Below are 6,871 nucleotides of genomic sequence, written 5' to 3' on the forward strand. Positions count from 1 at the left end.
GAATAATTGGAAACGGCTATTTATAGCTGCTGCTGTGTACCTCCTAGGTGTATGAAAATGCAAAGTAAACCAGAAGTTAATGCAGTAAGAAAGGTCAGGCAGATCGTCACTGCTGAATGGCATGAACTGGGTATTTGTGGAGTTGTTTGGGTGGGAAAACCATTTCTATAGGTGAAGGAACTGACTGCAGGAAACTTAGGAAGTATTCAGCAGAAACATTATTACAGTCTGAATAATCTTAGTTTGAGCTCCTACCTTAAATGCTTTGGGACATGTAGGAGGAAGGAGTTGTAGGTGCACATCCTGTTTGCAGAGCAGAACTAGTGAAAACTGAGCTCCTCAGTGGATGCTCTCAATGAGAATACAGAACTGGGAAATGAAGAATCACTCCAAAGAAATCTGTTTTTATATATATGTATGTATATATATATATATACACACACATATACTTACATATATAAGTTGCAATTATTATAAATGAAAGATCTTCACTGAAGGCATTGAGAGATGTTATATATTAATGATCAGAGAAAATACAATTTATGGTTATTCTCATTAGTCAACAGAGTTATCTATGAATGTCAGTAAAGCCTGGGCTAAGATGACCAGACCTGCAGAGATCTAAAGCAGCCTCTCTGTGGGAGATGCTGCTGCCCATAGCTGGCTCTGGACCACTTGGCTGAGTGATTGACTTGTCCAGTGGGTGAGCTTATGAGAGGTTCTGTACTGATGAAGGTTGTCTAGTCATGCTTCAGTCAGCTTCTCCGTCTTCATTATTGTTCTGATTAACCAATGTTTTGGCCCTTCCTGTTACTGAGCTTTAAAATGGTATCATTTTGCTCAGCTATTCTGACTAATGAGCTTATCTACTTGCAGGAGGCACTAAACTCATTGCTATTCATTGCAACCGAAATAATATTGAAGCTCCTTCCTTCCCACCCAAGCACCCCAATGGTAGTACAGACTAGGGTCAGTCTTAGAAGCAGAAATAGAGTCCTCATGCTGATCTTTTCAGTTAGAGCAGTGGACTCCATTAAACATTAATTGCGAGGTTCTCTTTGAGAAGTGCAGCACTGCACCTCTCATTGTAGCATCTGTTCTCCTAATTACCTGCTAGCAATTTGGGTCAAAGACCTCATGGCTGAATTTTCTCCTTTCAATGAATCTCTCAGAGTGTAAGAACAGTAACGAGAACTGAACTCAGGAATCTTTCTAAAACTTAGAAATAACAGCTGAAGACTTTTATTTTAATGACCATTAATAAAGATTTCCATTTATGTACACACTAGCTGCCTCTCATCACATTACTGACAGAGACATAAGAAAACAAACAGTGAAGAGACAAATTTGAATTCTCTTAGTTATCAATTTTGTGGGTGCCAGGTTTGAAGAGTCAGTAACACAACCAGTTCAGATCACTGATAATATGGTATATAAGAAGCTTTTGTATTGCACACAAAATCTTATTGTACGTAAAAGCAAAATAAGCTTTCAACACTTCTCTGGTCTCAAATTTCCTAGGGATAGGTTTATGTTTCCAAGAGACTGTGTGTTTTCCTCTCTCTGTCCAGTATCCAGCACTCTAGGAAAACTGCAATTACAGCAAAGCCTGCATTTTGAATGTTTGTGTCCTTTTCATGGTAGTTTCTCAAGTGGATTCCTTTTCCTTTTAATTTACTTCTTTGTGATCAGTCTTTAACAGACAGAACAGAATAATTTTGCTAATTTAATGTTTTCAAGTGTTCTACACAGTTTGTCAGAATCAAACCTTTATAACAATAATTACTATTTCGGCTCTGTGACAGTTCATTCAAAAACCCAAGAATTATTGGTCTCTATAGCGATATGTTCTTAACATTTATTTCATAAACTTTGTAAATCTGTGAATTCAAATGAAATTCCTTCAAATTTCTCTCACCCATGTTTCATTGGTTGGAAGATATACGTTGCTCTGAAAGCAATGCCTTCTATTTATTTCTGTAAACATTACAACAGATACAAAGAGCACAATAACACTGTTTGATAAAGCAAATTTTCAGCTACAAAACACTCCTTTTCAACAGTCACCTCCATAGAGATGAACGAGAGCCTGCATGTCATGCTTGTAACAATCTGCACCAGCAGAGGTGCCCCACTGTCACTATCACCACTGCTGAAATGCACCACCCACCACCTCACTGTGCTCACATCCACTGCTTGGTCTCTGTAAATGTTCAGCAAACATTGATGAATGTCAGTGGGTGTCATTTTTTCACATGGAGGAATTCAGTTCCACCCCTTTGCTTCATCCTCACTTCCATGTCAGACACCATTCTGTCAGACTGCCCCTCTGCTGCCATCTGTCAAACAGCAACAAAATGTAATGGAATATGGGTGGGAAGGTTCAGCCTATGCTGCCACACCACCACCATCTGCCTCTGATGTTGTGGGCCAATGTAATAAAAAAAAGGAGGTATTACTTTTGGAGCAGTCCTCATGTTTCTTAACTGGAAGGACAAACGTGAGCTGTCATCTTTTGGTCTCATGATTTTTTTTTTTTCCTAATATATCCCAAATCATTGCATTGTAATTTTATTAAAGTCCAATATTATTTATTTTTAAAAAACTCCAACAAGTCTGAAATGATGTTACCTGGGAGCAAATTCAGATTGGTTTTACTAATTGGCTTCAGTGGAGTTGAATTAGCAGCTGATACAAGATGCTTTTTATTTCATCTATGCCACCGGCAGTACCTTCCATGTCTGGACACAACAAGCAAACTAGGAGTCAAACATATATTTAAAACTATTTATTCAGTTTTTCTGGTGTTTTCTCAATGACTTTGGTTGTCTTTCCTTCTTCCCGGTGAGTCAGAATTTTGCTGCATGAAATAATACTAATTGGTTGATTTGCTAAAACCAATTCAGTATAATTTCTGCTTATTTGGCTCCAATTGGCAAATGTGATATGGACATGGATTTTTACAGACATCTTGATATCTGACTGTTGTAATAGTTCTCTCTTGGGAATCGTGAATAACTATAGTGAGAACCATTATATTGTGCAAATGAGAAAAATACATGATGCATGTGCTTTTTGGAACATTTTCTTCCGTAACAAAACTCACAATGTCTAAATAGTGTGACATAATGATTTCTGAAGTGTGGCGAGGCAGTCTGGAAAAGGTACTGCTTTATAGCACATTCCTTGTCAAGACTTCTGTACTACTGAAACAGATGCTATTGGTGTTTCGTATCTGGATTTGAGGTTTTTATACTCGCATTGTGTACAAAAAGTAGTTTTGATTTCCAAATAGTTTTTGCGTTTTGTACTTGGCAGTCTTTTCCTTGCACTGCTGTATCTTTCTGTGTTGGAAATAATGGAATAAAAATGTTTCTAAGAGCAAATTTTTAAGAAATACAATCTGTACTAATATTAAATTTAGTTCAAGCCTCCATCTGATGAACCACGGAGAGTTGAGGACATGAGCTGATGCTGGAATATTTGAGAGGAAACTGCAGTCCATGTGGGAACCTTCAGCACTAGCAGAGAATTTTGACTTACAGAAAGGCAATGAAGAGAGATAAGCTGGAGGGTACAAGCAATGCCACAGTGTTTTGCTATTTATATTTTTAAATTTATATGGGCTGAGATACACAAATCTAAGTCTCCTCAGGCAAAATTAATTAAATTAGAGAATTGTCTCAAAAGTAAGTGGCAGAAATATCCCAAGGGAAAGATCAGATTTTGAACTACATGATCTTTTCAAAAGTAGCTTGCACAAGCTCGTAAGAGCTAATGAGGATGCAGGAAAACATGACTGCAAATGAAAATTGGTTATCTCCATTTGTTCAGTGCTATGAAAATGTTGAGTGTCTAATTGGCACTAAGGAAATGTTGAAGTGTGGCCTAAGAACTTTGAGATATCTTCTAAATAACAAAGTTGCTTCTTTTGGAGCACCGCACAATATCATGGTGTGTTCACTTATAGAGGAAATTACTTTTGGTGTCACATCGGCTGTGCTCAGCACAGATCCAGTTAATTGTTTTGTGTGCTTTGTGATTTGTGAAATTTTTTCTCGTTATGTTATATTTCATGCATTTCCAAATTCCGTCTTTCTCTTGATGGCTTCTTACCTTCAAAATGATTCTGTCAGGTGAAACAGCACCAGATGCTTTCCAGAGATTCTGGTACTTTTCTGTTATAGCGTTATGCTTACCATCTCAGTAATAGTGAGGGAGAAGAAAAAATAATTGTGATTTTCCTCTTGTAAATCCAGTTTTAATCTTCCTTTCCTTACGCACTTCAACTGTGATCTTTTGTTATTTTAGTGTTCCCAATATCATTTTTTTGCTACCAGGTTTGGCCACTTTGTTGCTGTTCTTATATGTTGTTATTTCTATTCTGTATTATCCAGATTTCTGCTTTCCCTTTCAGGGAAACTTCAGCTAATGCACAGACAATGTCCTACTTGCTGAATTAATTATACTATGTGAATGATTTTCATCAATACGAACCTGTCATAAGACTCATAAGGATTTGGACAGCATAAAAAATCTTTTCTCATTCTCTATTGTTGAATAAAACTCCCATCTCTCTCAGTTTAATCTTAAATGCATAAAGTGAATTAATTGGATAACTAAACTCCATTAAAGCAGCATATATTTTGAGAGTGGATGATACTGGTTATGAAAATCAAATATTAAACACTTTCTAAAAAGCCTTGAAACAAAGGTAAGTATGTCCATAATTCATTCTGCTTCAACTACAATATTTTGGTTCTTGTTCTTTAAAACTTTGGAGATCTATTGAATTATCAAGATGGAGATAAAACTAATGGAAAACTGTCAAATAAGTGAAAGATATTTGTACTTGTTCAGTGGAACATGATAACTGATGCAGATAGAAGGAGAAATTGGTGCTCATTCCACTTGTTGGACATCATACCATGTCCAGTCTGTACAGATGTAAAACTCAGGGAACTCTCTTCCTTGTAGAGGCTAAGTTTCAACACGCAAAATAAATTGCTACAGAAGCTGTTATGATCATTTGAGGTAGTCACAAAAAAGCTACAATAAATGTATGGTTTTTCTCTGTTGCAAAATGTTGTTACGTTAAAGGCAAAGCAATTTCTGGAATGACTGTTGTTACTATTGTTAGTATTTTTTATTAATGATAGACCATTACAGGGTAAGAAAATGAAAGAGAAGATTAAAAAAAAAAAGCACCTGTAATAGCTGCATTCAAATGGTATCTTCAAGGAATTTCTAGAATATACATTCTGCTCAGATTCTCAGATTGTTCTCTTTTCAAAGCAAACTTATTAAGTCTATTTTTTTCTTTCCAGTATAAAATCAGTTTCTCATTGCTATGTCCCTGACAGAATCATAGCAGAAAGGTCTCTCAGTTAGCAAAATAGCCTAATTCATGAGTAATTCTCTTTAGATTAGAGTTCTGTCATTTATAGATATTGAAAACATAAAATGTTTTATTACTTTGTATATGGGAGCAATCAAATCAGCGATAGCTTTGAGTCCCATAACTCTGCATTAGGGGAAGATATCAGGAAAGGATCACCATATATTCAAGGAAAGTGAAATTTTTAAACAATTTATACTTGCTGTTTGAAAACATACTTCTAACCCTTTAAAGACAACTGCCTTGGCAGAAATGATCTCTGACCTCTTCCTGCTTTTTTACTGCTATACGTTTATGCAGTGTTAAAATCATGGGGATCGTTTGCAGCTAAGGCTCCTGGTCACACATGACCTAGCGCTCTCCATGCCTGTGAATTCCTGAGGAAAAAACACGAGGAAAAAACACCTGCCCTTTGGAGCACTCCCATGCTCCAAGGGAAAAGCATCTAGTTGCTCTCTAGTGAGAACATGAGTGAAGGTTGATGCTCTGCCCAGCCCAGAGTTTGTTCTTGGTCAGTGGCAGCAGGAGATGTGGTTTACAGAGACATTGATGAACACGTTAATGTGGAGAGAGAGAGAGAGAGAGAGAGAGAGAACCAAAAGCAACAAAGTTGACAGAATAATGGATATTATGAAATGCAATTCTTGTCAAAACTGATTTAGGAAAAGCAGACAATAATTGAAATAAATGAATACTCTCTATTGCACATCCTCCTCCCACTTCCCCCCAGCAGTAAAAGGACATACAAATGTGCTTTCCACTTTTTTCAGTGTTGGCTCTTTGTCAAGGTTACCATTACTTGGCCTTCTGATACTTTGCTGCAAAACGCCTTTCTGGAATACAAGACATAGACTTGGAAACATGCACTAGCCTCCTGGAAGCAGCTGCATCTATTTCAATAAATGCAATCTCTTGTGTGGGTTGGAGTTCGTGTGATTGAAATAAGAAATAAATTTATGCAGGCAGCAACCACAGACTTTCTATAGCAAGTGGGAATACTGGGAAAACATCCTATTGGAGAATATCTTTTTTTTCTTGCGTAAGTTATAAGTAAATTTGTTTTTTTTATAAAGGTTCTCTTCCAGTGTTAGCTCATCAATATTGTGAGATTTGGTTTAGAAATATCTGAGCAAAACAAGGAGATTGCAACTGCTGCCATCTGAGAAGCTATGGATTGATGTAATGTTCAGGCTGGTTAAAATGATCATTTTGTGCTGCATGGAGAGTAAGTGCTTATGGGACTGAGCTTCCCATTCAGTGAACTGTCTAGAGTAGGATGCCCATGATAGAGATGAAGTCTGTGTTACAGGAAACCTCGTTCTAGAGTCGAAGAAGTGGCTCTGTGGTGGTTTTTAATGTATGTGTCCAAGATTTCCAAGTGCTGGTTTGAATAGATAATGAATGCAGAGGTATCTAATAGAAGCACAGCTAAACTTCAGAAGAGAAACTTTCTAGAGTATTCCAGGAAAAAAT

This window comes from Meleagris gallopavo, chromosome 12 (assembly GCF_000146605.3).
Source record: "Meleagris gallopavo isolate NT-WF06-2002-E0010 breed Aviagen turkey brand Nicholas breeding stock chromosome 12, Turkey_5.1, whole genome shotgun sequence".
Taxonomy (NCBI): Eukaryota; Metazoa; Chordata; class Aves; order Galliformes; family Phasianidae; genus Meleagris; species Meleagris gallopavo.